At 38.2% G+C, this 14,756-nt stretch overlaps 1 protein-coding gene across 2 annotated transcripts in view; it reads left to right on the top strand.

Moving 5' to 3' along the window:
* Positions 1-687: 687 nt before the first annotated feature.
* Positions 688-14,756, top strand: part of pafah1b1a (platelet-activating factor acetylhydrolase 1b, regulatory subunit 1a) — a 66,149-nt gene continuing 52,080 nt past the window's right edge. Inside the window, exon 1 of one of the 2 annotated variants that reach the window (XM_056263469.1) lies at positions 688-842. The gene's annotated coding sequence lies outside the window, so the exon portion shown is untranslated. Of the gene's footprint in view, positions 843-978; positions 1,042-14,756 lie in introns of those variants that run through there. The other variant, XM_056263470.1, reaches the window with a different exon arrangement.

Raw genomic sequence — 14,756 nt, 5'->3', positions numbered from 1 at the left:
CAAACAGATCTCCTTGTTTTTTTTTTATAAAAGAAAGACCCCAGGATATCTATGGATTTCTTTTCTTTTTTTGTTGTTTTAATTTCCCTGTTTTCGACATGAAATATTTGTCATGCCCTTTGTGTGTCTGTTTTGGTTTCTTTAATGAGTGGTACATTAATGTCAGTTCTTCTAAATAACAATCTAATTATTTTTGGTCTGAGTATCCTTTTGTATTAAAATGAATAAAGAAACTAGAAAACAACATGATTATATTCATTGAAATATTGTGTTTGTCTAAACACAGGACATTTACACTTTGTTTTCAGTCTACATTTTCTTTTAGAGGAACCAAAGTTTTTATTTATATATAAACTTTATTTAGGTAGCAACTACTAATAGATGTATCAATATAAATAATTTGCATAATGTGGCTGGGAAGTTACATTCAAAGTCTGAATCACAATGTTAACTGGTTTGTGCACCTGATTTGAGAATGACACAAGTGACTCTCACAAACGCCACGCGGTCTGATTGTACCCAGATTAAAGTTCATTGATGTGGGTCATGTAAGAAATCATTTTTCACGGTCCATTTTTATAGTTATCTGCAGTAGGCGATGGGCTGAATATTTATTCAAGTAACGCCCACAGTTTTTGAAAGGAGGGCGTTAGATTGAAGGGCGTGCGCGCCTCCTCCTGCTGAAGTCAGCCCATGCGCGCTCCCGTGCTGTGTAGAGTCGAATGCGGCGCTGCAAAGAGAGACCCCGAGACTTCAGCCCCCCTTTTCAACACGAAAATAACACGCATTTCGTCCTCTACGACCGTCTTCTGAGGAGTAACATTCTGCGCTAACTCTGTATGGTAAGAACAACCCATTTGTGTCTCCCTTTGTGGTTATGCTAGATAAAAAATCGCCGGTAGAAAAGCTGTTGATGTCATTTTTGCGCCTCCTTTTCTCGGTGTCTCAAAATGGCGGACGCGGCCGTTGGAGGAATACTTCAGCTTCTGTTTTTTCTTAATTAGTCGTGAATATATCGACAGCTCCAGCAGTGTGAATTATGTAACCGTATTTATTGCTTTAAATACAAGAAATTACCGGCCCGGGTCTGTAGTTTTAGCGGCTCGTTATAGGTGTATGTTGTCGGCTAATCAATACGTCGTTACATCAATGTCATGTTAGCTAGCAACAGTTGGCTAACACCCGTGTCAACACAAATCTCTATTTTATCATCTATAAACGTTAAGTTCAAGGTTGACCTTGCCGTATCCACTTCGGTTTGGGTAAATACATAAAAGTTACATCATTCATATTGTCGTTTTTTTTTGCATACCGGTTGAGAATAAGGGTGATGAGGGCTGTGTTTCAAAACCTAGTGAACTTCCAACCTAGACAGCATATTTGGGGTTAGATATGATTGTAACTACTAGCTAAACAGAAACGTTTAGTATTCAAACGAGCTTCAAATTGCCAAGCACCTTGGTTGTCTTTAAACATAATATGATGCTTAACCTAGACAACATATTTGTGCTATTACTTCAAGGTTATGAAAAACGAGACGTTTGACATTTATTAAGTGAGTTAAAGATCGGTACCTGTGCCGAGCTGGTCTCAAATGTAGGTCAGCTAATTCTTTGCATGCAGACCCGACACTGCTCATTCCGTTGATGGTCTGTAATGTTGTGATGTGAATGTGATTATCACTCCTGCAGTATATTTGGCCATCTTTATAGTCCAACGCGGTATGCAACAATAACGTTACATGCACTAATTTAACGACTGCATAACTAACAAAATCTTGCTAGCAGACATAGCCTAAACATGCTGAAGAGGCAGGTGTATGCATGTTTCTTATCAAGGTGTGAATGCTTTGAATAAATGTGGTACCGTGTGTACTTTGGATGTACTCTAATCGTTATGGTTTAAGCTATTGTGCCAAGTTTGCTGTACACTCCCTCTAGTTGTTTGACAGGTGTCATGTATGGTTGCAACTTGAAATCATGTTATAGCTTGAATTAAGTTCACTGAACAGCATAATATATACAATACTGTTGAAAAGTTTGGGTTTGGTAAGACTTTTTAATGGTGAGAATAAGAGTCTTCTTTCAAAAACAAGACTGCATTTATTTGATCAAACATACAGTAAAAACCCTAATATTAATCGCTGTGTGATTAATCAAAATTTAGTTTTGATTTAGCTATTAAAGCTTTAGTAACTTTAATACGAATCAGAGTATTTCATTCATACAGTACTAAAGACTGCAGTGTTTTATTTGTTGTCTATTTTTATTACTCGATTTCTCTAGTAGGCTTTTAACTGAATACTATAATGTTAGATAGATTTACAGGACAAACTTAAACGTGTCTTTTTTCTGTTATTTTTGTTTGTAATTTTCTTCTTTGGTTTTACTGTATTACTGTTTGTTTGTTCCTTCAACAATTGGACTTTTTTACTGATTAGTATTAGTTTCTGCAGTGATACCGAAATTGGTATCAAGAATTGTGAAATTTCACTCGTATCTAAAATTTTGATAGCATAGCAATAACCTTATTTCCAACAAAATATACCCGTTATAAATCGCTATCGGGGAAAAATTAGGCTACTCCTATGTGAGTATGAGTCATTATAATTACTCGTTTGGTCATATCACCCACTCCTAATCGTGTTACATAACCATGATTATTTTGGTCAATTGTAATCACGATTGTTTTTAATCGCACAATTTTATCCCCTGTATATTATTAAAATTTTATATAACTACTTTAAATTTGAATATATTGTTTATTAAAGTAATTTATTCCTGTGATGTCAAAGCTGAATTTTCAGCATCATTACTCCAGTCCTCAGTGTCACATGATCCTTCAAAAATCACAATATGCTGATTTGGTTCTCAAGAAACATTTCTTTATTATATTAATAGTTTTTTTTTAGGATTCTTTGAATAAAAAGTTCAAAATAACAGCATTTATTTGAAATACAAATCTTTTTTGACATTATAAATGTCTTGACTGTCACTTTTGATCTATTTAATGCATCCTTGCTGAATAAAAGTATTAATTTCTTTAAAAATAATTCAAAAATGTTTTAATGTACTGCTTCATTGTGATCTCAAGTTAGTCACGTCTGGTCATCTTTTGAACTCTGTGCCATTCAGATGTGCTGCTACTCAACATTCCCTTAGTGGAAATGTTTTGTGATCCTGCAATTCCATTAAGGGAATGTGAGAAATTATTACAAGTCCAAGCTTTTTTGGCAGTCTGTCTTTGCCAGCTTGCACATTTTCAGAAAGAGGGATGTTTCCTTTTGCCATCTGTCTTAAACTAAAGAATCTATTGAATCGACAGACTTGCAGGCCTGTTTTTGGGGTTTGAGATGCACAGAAAAGGATGGAAACAGATTACACTTTGCTTTTTTTTATTTTTTATCATGCAACATTTGTGCTATGTTAGTCTAGCCTAAGTCCTTGTTCAATATCTCTCATTATCTCTTTATACTAATAAACAAACAGCATAAACCAGAATACAGCAGATGCTAGATTTCTTTGTTTCATTCTTTTTCTTACTAACATGCTCTTGTTAGTGCTCTGCATTGGTCTTTTTATAGCAGTAACGGATAATCACTACTGGACTGTTTTGCCTCAGTTGAGTGGTTCGGCTGCACACAGACAGACGGTTGCTAGAGACCCCTCCAAGCCCTTGGCTGAAATAACGCAGGATAATTGTGTGTTTGTGGAGTCCCAACAGGCAGTTTGTAATGACTAGGATGGAGGTGGCGTGGCATGAAGTACTGTTACTGTGGGTTTGGTTTGCTCACTGGATGTGCGTCTGCAAAGAAGCAGCCATAATGCGTTTCGGTGCCAGTGGGGATCGGTAATGCATTCACCATGGCAACTAAAAGCTCCACTGTTTGATATGTGAAATGTAGATTTCAAGATGGTGGTCAGTTGGATAGATCAATAGCATCTTGTCCCTGTTTTTGATTCAGTCTACATGCTGAAATGGACAGGATTATATGTTATGGCTCAGTTTGGTACGAAGTATGACTAAGGCCTGTGAGTTTGAGAATTTATAGGCTTATAACTACTTATACTGCTTATTATTTGTGGCCTGAACCTGCTTCTCTGACCCTAATCTAATTTTCAAAGATTACAGTTGGTGTTGCAGAAGTCTCAAAGCACTTTCTCATATGAAATTGTAGTTGAAGCAATAAATGTAGTGCCTCTAGTAAATTGGGTCTGCTTGAATTGGATTCCCTCACCTGCTGTTAATGTTTTGCATGACAAAGACTGAAAAAGCTACTATGACTTTACATGTCCTATTTTAATTAACAGTTAAAAGAAAAGAAGGGGTAGATGGAAGATAAAGAGCTCTTCTTGCTCTGCATATCATTCACATTCCTGGCATCTTGTCCAGCTGCCCTTGCTGTTAAGAGAAAAAATGTCTTGTGCACTGTGCATCACATGTAGGCTAACGTTGCTGGGATTGGCAAGCCTGCTGAGGCTGTCATGATATGGTGATTTGATTTCTGCTTCTCTGTATTTTTCAGTGATTATCTGATCCGTTTTAATGACAGGCCTGTCAGCATATCAGAGCCTCTTGAGTTGATCATAGTTCAAGTGGTGCTTAGGTTCTGGCAAATTTACAGAGAAACATTTGGCTCAGCAGGTCAATTGCTGATAGTGATAAAGTCTGTTCTCTTACTCTTGTTAATAATATTTTGTTTGAAAGCACTTTAAGCCATTCAACTGCTGTTGTTTTTTTGGTCTCTACTCAGGCTCTCTCTGGCTCAGTGCTGAGCCTGTCAGATTTATGTGTGGAATGTCTTTGAGTGTTTAGGGCTCGGTTGAGGAATTCTGTGTGCTGCCGTCTTGTTCATCATGAGTAGTACTAGACCCTCTATAGAAAGATCCAACGCACTCGCCCGTTTCTCCCACACCCGGCCCTGAACTCGCCGCATTAACCATATAACTGCCGGTGCAAAATAAAACAGCAATTTCACAACAATTATAAAGAGTCTGTGCGCCACAGTACTTTGATTATGGTTGCACTTGCACTTATGGCTCGTTTCCACTGAGGCGTACGGTACGGTACAGTACAGTACGGTTCGGGTCGGTAAACCATGATCCGGCTAGCGTTTCCACTGCCAACAGTACCCTTACTTGATAGGCGTGGTGTTTGCCGGAAAGAAGCGATCGACGTCATTTTCGCGCGAAGAAAAAAGCGACATAGTAAACAACAATGGATGACAGACAGCAGATCTTGTTCTTGCTTCTCGGGATGTTTGTCACAAGAAACAAGCGCTGGCATTAGGCGTTTCTCAATACCAAGTAGCCACGCAAAGTCCGACTCAGGAGAATGATCCCGAGGACGCGAGTCCAGTAATTCTGCTGATGGAACAGCGTGTTCTTGAATGCGCCACTCTGCTCGCTCTGCTGCTCCGGTTATATACATTTTAGGCAACAATAAAACGAAATATGTTATAAAACACCACTCTGCTTCTTTTCGATTTAATTTAAATACATTTTAAACATTATAAGCACACAAATGTGGTTCAGGCAACGCATAGACTATTGATTATAATCACTGCATGTATGTAACGTTATATTTATAACAAAACTAAATATAAAACACAATCCTGCCTCTTTTCGTTTAAATTTAAAAATATTAAACATATTCCAGGCAATGTATTGCATATTGCATTGGTACAAATGTTGCAATAAACAACATTACAGATGATCTTGTAATAAAATAAAAAAATGACAAAACTATCTATTTTTGTTGAATTTCAGTTTTATCAATAATAGCCATTATAAAAGTATAAGTAAAAGGTACAAAAAGATATACAGTAAAGCTTTAATAACATAAAGCAAACAATTCAGTCAAATATACAAATCCAGCGCTCAAATATATGAAACTTCACTTAGCCTTCTGCCAAAACTATTGGCCAGGGAATGAATTATAGATTCACGAGACCAAAGATCGCCTGTTAGGTCTGTACAAGACGAATTATATCTCATGTTTAACCACTACAGAGACGTCAGAGTCAGTGGGAAACATCAGAACGACTAGCCGGGGAAAGGCTGCTCCAGGCGGGGTACTTGAGCGCCGAGCACCCGGTGATTGCTTGGAATGGATCTTCAAATTATCATAAATCTATAAATAAACCACAGATTTGAGCTTTAAAAAACTACTTTCTCGCCTGAAAAACTCTTAAAACTACATTTCGTGACACAATAACAGTAGTATTATATTTCAACTGTATATTAAAAAATGGTGCTTCTAATGCCCTTGTAGCACGCGCAAGTGACGATACTCTGTCAACCAATCAACGTTCTGCAGTGAGTCTAGCTCCACCTTTTAGTACCGTACCACTGTGCTAGGTACCACAACGAAAGGGTACCCAAAAAATGGTACGGTACGGTTCGGTTTTTGGTACCATTCACAACTTTTGACAGTGGAAACGCAAATAATTGCTTACCGAACCGAACTGTACCGTACCGTACCACTCAGTGGAAATGAGGCATTATTGTTTGCACTTAAGACTAAGAGACAACTGTTATTTATTTTTATGTATATGGTTTTTATTTCTATGTTCAATTTGTGGAAAGGAGTTCAGTTATGAGGTCACACACAGCCTCAATCAGAAGTTCTGAAAGCTCATAAATGTACAGTAAGGTCTGAAGAGACTCATGTGAAATCATACAGGAGAAAAGCCAGTCGGTAAAAACCTTTTACAGTGCTTGTATATTGTTGTCTTTCAATGCATTTGATAAGTCATACTCATAAGTAGACCTGAAATGACACGCATTAGAAGATTATTAGTTATTAGTTATCATACTATTTTTCCAGTCATGAATTTTGTCATTGAGGATTTCTGAAAATTTTTGCAAAAATCTCGTCTCGTTCTCGTGAACCCAATCTCGTGTCTCATCTAGGGATGGGCATTTTTCAAAAATATTGCATTAGAATATTCGGGCTCATAAAAATCGAATATTCGTTTATTTAAATGACGTTTAACGAAAAAGACGTTGTTTTTTAAGTTTAATTTTTTTTAATGTTTTTGTCACCATTTCTGAACAAGTTTACGATTAGGCAATATACACAACAAGCTTACAATATATGTTAAAGTTTTCTTTTAGTTGAAAACATTAAACAGTAGGCCTATGTGTAAACAAAAAATATAAAAAACAAAAGCATTAATAAAAGCATGCTCAAGCAGTACGAACGGAAAAAAACGCCTAATAAAGCAGACGTATACACACTCGAGTCAGCATATGATTATCCTATTTATATTGTTTGACGTTTATGTTGAGAAAAATAATATCCACATGTAGGGCTGGGCGATATGACCAAAATCTCATATCACGATAGAAGTCATCTCATATCTCGATAACGATATATATCACGATATACTGTAAAACATCAAATAATAGCCCGGGCTTTTATTTTCCCAAATCGCCGAACTGCACCGGCTTGTATTTGAGGCAGGCGTCTATGAGACAGGCCTTTAATTTAGTGTAGGCCTAGAGATAACGAAGATTACGTTTTATTTATAAATGTGTTTAACAAATCCGTTAATCTAAGAATTAGCCTAGGCTACTTTATTATGTCTAAAGGGGGTCGCTCACCGGACGAGAAGCGCGCGCGCCGTGTCTATAGCAACTCGAGGTATCGCACACCGGACGCGCGCTGTCAGTTTATGGCCAGCAAATTGTTATGTTTAAGGACATTATGGAATTAAGATCATGTCTGTACTATGTTATGATAGTACTGTACAATTAAATACAATCGTTGCTTAGTCTGCAGTCTGAACACTTTACCTCAGAGCGTCCGTTAACTGAATGAATTGGGAATATCACCTGAAAATCCGATAACAGCATCAATTTGAATTCAACCAGCTGATTTCTGTAAATGAATGTACAACTAAATGTATGTTGCAGCACAGGGTGAAGTCAGTATATACATAACGATAATTGTACATTTAATATAACCATAGCTTTTAGATTATTGGCAGAATTAAAAAAAAACGAAACGAAGTGACAGCCATGGGCTGAACAATACATTACTGGTAATATCCATCGAGCCTATGAACTTGTTGCCCGAAACACATCAACAAGAAAGAATGAAGGCTATACCCTGTAAAACGATCTCCTTCTCTCTCCGGCCTCCGCTAACTCTGCTTGCGCTAACAACTCCGCCCAGATGCGCGCAATCTGCACCACAGAACTGGTTTAAACAGACGATCTGACGGGTTTTAGAAGATTAAATACAAACCGAAACTAAAAAACAGACCAGGCCTCTATTTGAGACTGGCGTTTATTTATCCAAACCACCCTAAAATGGTCAATACAACAAATAGAAAGTTAACCAAACCATCTAGCCCCTCGTTTAGGAACGAGCTCCTCGGTTTGTTCTGGCTGGTTCTTCTCCTGCTCGGAAACACCCGGTTCTGTCACCCCTTCATTCATGCTGTTATTCACGTTTCTGCCTGCATCCCCATGTGGCGTGAAAGATTGCAGTCATCCAAATTTTTGCCGTAAACAATGTTTTTTTGCGACACCACGATATAAACGATATGGCATAATATGAAACGATAGGCTTTTTATATCGTCCATCCGATATATATCGTCATATCGCACAGCCCTATCCACATGCAGGGGCGCCGCCAGCAATTTATGCTCGAGTGAGAAAAGACGCTGCGCTGACAGACGCTTCAGAGACACAAAGATATCGGTGTTCTAAGTTTCTAACAGCACTTTGCGTTTTCTGTTCTCAAACCGGACTCCCTCAAAGAAACTTTAAGGAAGTATATGTCTCAAAATCATTTTGCTATAAGTTATCATCTCAGATCACGCGGGGTCCAGCTGCGCTTTCCTGCAGTCGTGAATGCAGTGTTGCTCAGTAGGGCTGTCACTTTTGTGAAAAAATCCTGATCGATTTTTGAGACATAAATGTTCATTGAATCGATTGTAAAATCGATTTTCCATGTCTAAAGACGTTTCCATTTTCAACGCCAAATATAGGCAAATCCACGGACAACTAACAGGCATTAGGACGAACGTAAAGAGTGCGCTTGAGACGCGCACAAGTCAGCAATATTTCGGCATGAAGTTTCGTGCACAATGACAAACAGGAGTGCAAGATTCTCGAAAAACAATAAGCAGAGTGGACTGCCATAACATCAATGAAAAACATTACTGCAGGCTTCGACATGGCTGTGTTTACGATTAGAAATGTCAAACAAATTTCGCCTACGTAGGCGATTGTAGGCCGAATCTGTATCTGTATGCATGAGACTGTCTGAATACCGGAAGAATTCACATTTTTGTTATAAAAAAAAAAACACATTATGCAGAAGTATAGTATAGTTTGTATGTGTGTTTGTCAGAGCCTGCAGTTGCTGTGTGACGCGCGTTCGCTGCGGGCGTGTCGTCGTGACGAGCTGGACGCGCTCCGAGAGAAGGCCGTTAAAATCGATTCCCTATTTTCGTTTTCGATACTTGTGTTGGTTGGTCCGATCGATTGTGCAATCGATTTTCGAACGTAAAGTGACAGCCCTATTGCTCAGCTGCCTTTCCTCATTTGACTCTTTGGATTTCATGTGATTTCTCATTGTGGTGATGATATTATAACTCAGATTAATTAATTAATTTGATCAAAAGTAATTCCATTTTGTAAGAGCATTTAGTAAGATAGTAAGTAATTCCAAACTTCGCGAGGCAGATGACAACATTATGTGATCAAATACACACAACTTGTTAACACACTCCACAGTGCCACCCAGTGCATTTAATTATAACTGCGAACTAGTGCTTGGGATTTATCATGGATTCACTGCATTCACGGCCAGCAAAGCAACGTAGTAAAATTCGAATAGTATATTATTTTTCGAATAATAATTACAGATCGAAAATTCGAATATTCGTCACACCCCTAGTATTATATATTAAATAATATTATAGCTAAATATTAACCAATTAAATGAAAACAATGATAGCTTTAAAGTATTTTAGTAATAAGTATTATTCAAGGAAGTGGTCAGCAAGTGGGTTTCAGTTTTTCTTATATATAGGGTAATAGTAGGGGTGTGCAAAAAAAATCGATTCACATTTGAATCGCGATTCAATCTTTACCGATTCAGAATCGATTCATAGAATTCCAAAAATCGATTCATATATATTTTTTTTAATGGCGTGCACGGGCGGAGTGGCAATCGGGTGAGTCGGGACTTTTACCGGTGGTCCGGTAGTGTTTCGAGGCCGCGAGGGCCGGTCTGATAAATAGTTACATTGCAAGTTCTTGCCGCCCGCTGGTCAAACTGCAGCCTCTCTGCTCAACCTGTGAATAAATGCATCGATCCGCAGATTATGTTTGAGTTCTTAATGGTCTGTAGATATTTTGCCAAGCGTGTCAGAGGTTACGGCCTCTAAACCGCACTCGTATAGTTTTTTTTCTCTCTCTCATCAAAACCCAATATGTTCATCACGTTTGTGTGCATTTTATTTTGTGATTTCACCGGAGTCTCCACAACGGCGATAGATTGAAGCGCGCGTCCGAGTGAAGACTGCGTGAGCCACAGAGAACACTGTATCCATGACACTGATAGCAGTGGAAAACGAGCGCGCAGCTTGATTTCAAAAACAACAGATCTCTTATTTAATAGCGAACTAAATGAATGCTCTGCTAGTTAACTGGAGATACCCGCAAATTACGCCTATGAACGACTTCACTCGATCTAAACAAATCAATCTAACCATAGATGTTACCAGTAGCAGTGGCTTTTTAAAATCTATTTAAAATAATTTCGCAAGGGTTCTATGACATTAGTATAGATTTTTAGGAAGTTCAATGTGCCCAGTCGAGTTCACATTTCAACAGTCAGCTGTTGACCTGGTAGCTGAAGTAGTCCTTAAACCACATTTAGCATTAATTGTTTGATCTGACTACAGCACTTTAAAGCTAAATGTAAAAGCTTTTTATTTAAGTTTTATTTTAAACTTGAATTAAATGTATTTGAAAGCTGGCCAAAGCTTGGCACTTTGCACTTTTTAGTTGCAAAAGTTTTTATTTTTGTGTGAAAACATACGAAGTAATATCAAACTACATTTAATTTGTTTTGTTTTTTTTTTCTTTTAAATTGTGTCTACTGCAATCAATCACATAGGAAGAAGTAAACTACATTTATATACTGCGAATCGTTTTTTGAATCGAGAATCGTTTTTGAATCGAAAATCGATTTTGAATCGAATCTTGAGACAAAAAATCGGTATCGAATTGTGACATTTTCTGAATCGTGCACCCCTAGGTAATAGGGCCCTATGATTTCCGCGATGCAGAAAATGCGGAAGGAATTTTTATCCGGACATCAATGGCTTATTGATCATTATAGATGTTATCAATCATTTAGTTGTTGTTGCTAGTTTGAGTTGAGAAATACACATTTCAGAATTATCACTAATTTGTTATTAAAATGTTTGTGCATTTTGTTTTAGAACCAAGCAAGTTGACTCATGAAACCATTTGTTTGTTATATCACATATCGCAATATTGACCTCAATAATCGCAATATGACATTTTCCCCAATTCGTGCAGCCCTAGTCTTTACTGCAACCCGTCAAAATAAAAGTTTGGTTTAACTTGACCGTAGAATTTAGCTACGTCTTAATGTAATAATAATACTAATAATAATAGCCTACATTATTATTAACTTAATTTTTTTGGAATAATTGCAATTTTCTTCCATGTTTTCCTCTGTTGTGCAGCACTTTGTTTGACAAAAAAGTTTAATTTTTTCATATCCACATTATTCCTTCCTACGCCCCATGACGCTTTGCGCGAATTATGGGTGTAACTTCCGTTAGCTGTAAACAATCAGTGAAAGACTAGCTCTATGGATGCAATAATATATATTTTTTAAACTGTGTACAATGACATTGCATTATTCTACTCACCCTTCAACCATTGAGCATTAAAAGGACATTTAAAAGTGTAAAAGCATCAACAAGGTACTTTCAACAGACCATGAATAACCCCAAAACTGTGAACTTTCCACAGCAAAATCAGACGGTTAAATTTCACTGTGGTAGCCTGTATTATGTAGGCTAACATACACTCACCTAAAGGATTATTAGGAACTAGGGATGTAACGACTCACTCGCAACCGGTTGAAAATCGATAAAAATGTGTGACGATTCAAGTCGGTTGAAATGTTAAACGAATCGCGATACACGTTTTAAACAGCAGGGCGCGTTTACTGTAGTGCTGCCACTAACGACTAATTTTCTAACGACTAATCTTTCGACTAATTTTTCGATTAGTCGACTAATCTAAACGACTAATTTAAAAAAAATCAAGTGTTTATTTCGTTGTCCATTTTATTTTGAACTCAACTGAAGGGCCAAAAAATAAAATGTCACCTGTTCTAAAAAAATTATGTATTAACAATCTAAGCATTAAGTATGCATTTCCATTAGGCTATACCATATTAGTCAGAGTCCTAATCTAATCCTCTAATAACAAACATGTATGTATTACTTAAATTAGCTCTTTGTTCTGCCTTAAAAAATGTACAGTAAGCTAATGATTAATTTATGTACATTTCTGAAAAGCATAACTGATAACATCACTCTGAATAGTAAAGTAGATGCAATGCATTTTCTGTGAAAAGCGCTATACAAATAAATTGGAATTGAATTGAAAGAGTCTGGACTAGCCCACTATGAGTCGCGCTGAAAGCAGGCAGGCACGCAGTTATGTAGCTCGCGTTTACACTTGCGTGCATGGCGGGCCCGTGCCGCGGTTCAATTTTTCATATCAAAGCAGTGAAGGCGGGCGGGAACGTGAAGGAAAATGATAGCAGATAAACCAGCAGGGCGCGCACGGCGCACAGACTGGTGTGTGGAGGTGAATTACAGTGAGCCGTTTGTGACGGGAGACCAAAAATAAATATGCGGTCAATAGTAAAACGACACATCGACTAAAAAAAATTGCCGTCGACCAATTTGCATGGTCGATTACGTCGACTAATCGCGGCAGCACTAGTTTACTGTAGCCTACTGTGAAGTTGTGAACCTCGCTTTACAGGCACACTGGCGTGAAGCTAGTAGGGCTGCAGCTATCGATTCTTTTTGTAATCGATTAATCTAGCGAGTAATCGGATAAAAAAAATTGGGTGTGTTTTTAAACAACCAAAACAAATAATGCATAACGAAAATGATGTGGCTGTAAAATTATCAAGCATTTGGCTTTTATTTCTCCAAAAAAAAAAAAAAAAAAACCTGGTATTTATTCCAACTTCAACATTTGGCTGAAAAACTTTTCGTCTGTTATAGGACAACTTAGTTTGAATAAACAAGCAGATTAGCTACTGGCTCTACGTTTACATGAGCAGCAAGACAACTATAAGTGAATGTGCTTTCCATTAAATGAATCACACAGTAAACAAATCCTTAACTAACAAAACAAACAAACGTTGCAATGAACGTGCTTTTTTTTTTAATAAATCACACACAGTAAACAAAACCTTAACGAAAAAAATTTGGAATGAACTTTGTCATTTAGACGCGCAAACTGCGTGCCGGTGCGGTGAGACGTGCATGCTCGGGCAGATTCGGCTTGAAGTCGGTCATCCTCGGACGCGGCGCCGCGCGCTGTTACAAAAAAAATCCCGTGCACACAGCCAAGCCAAATGGGGTCTTGTCGGTCTTGCGCACCGAACGCGTCATTTTTGCCGCGCGCACCTTCGCGATCGTGCGGACGCGTCGAGTATAAACAAGTCTTTACTCCGTGTCAGCGCGCGCTCTGATCAGAAAAGGTGCACAGACCTCTCCCGAATCATCTCCAGCAGTAGCAGCCTCCGTTTCCCTCTTAAGCTGATATTAGTATTTAAACATTCTCTATGATAAAAAATGTTTGTAAAAAATATTTTAATAGCACGGTTTTGGCGGTTATAGAGTTCTAATGACGGTGTTCAACTATAACCGTCGGTCTCACGGTTATATAATAACCGTCACACCCCTACTCGCAAAGACTGCAATACAATATTTGTTCCTCCATCACGTCCCGGTGTATACAGTGAAGCCATGCTGAAATTATTGTTGCGTGGCTACATAAAAGTTTAAGCATATGTGATGCATTGCCGCAATTGATCTGACTGGCGCGTGAGAGAGACGAGGGTGCATGCGTGTGTGTGTGTGTTCACACACCGAACGCAAATTTAATTATTTGCGCGAGTAGATTACATACAAAGTCAATGCAAAGACGCGAATAGACGCGTCATTCGCGACGCCCGGCGCGGCACACAGAATTGGGAGACGCGTTTGCCGCGAACGTCTTCCGCGCAAGTTGAAAAATTTTAACTCGAGCGAATGTTCAAGCGTCTAACTAGACGCGATAGACGCGTATTTGACGCTCTATTCGCGTTCGTGTGAACACACCATTAGGTTACCTTGTTTCAGCGACGCTTGGTGAGACAGCATGGAGTAGATGTTTTCAGATGCTGAATTGTTGAAGTCGTACTGTTGTGGTATGCCAGGTCTACTTTGCAGTAGACACATTGCACCTTGTTCTCTTCCTTTTTAAGTATGTAATGATCCCAAACTTTAGACATTCTCTGCCGTTTATGGACATCTTTACTCCCCGCCATCGCGCCAACTAAATTCAAATTTATCACGCGCTATAGTAAATAAATCCCTGCGCGTCATAGGAATTTAACGAGGCTTCGAGGCAGAGTTTTTGCCTCGAGGCATTTTTGTAATCGAGTAAATCGAGTAACTCGA

This window comes from Rhinichthys klamathensis, unplaced genomic scaffold, assembly GCF_029890125.1.
Source record: "Rhinichthys klamathensis goyatoka isolate OS25496 unplaced genomic scaffold, OSU_Roscu_1.1 h1tg000206l_1, whole genome shotgun sequence".
NCBI lineage: Eukaryota > Metazoa > Chordata > Actinopteri > Cypriniformes > Leuciscidae > Rhinichthys > Rhinichthys klamathensis.
The sequence above is the reverse complement of the archived record's forward strand: the minus strand, read 5'-3'. Positions and strand labels throughout refer to the sequence as shown.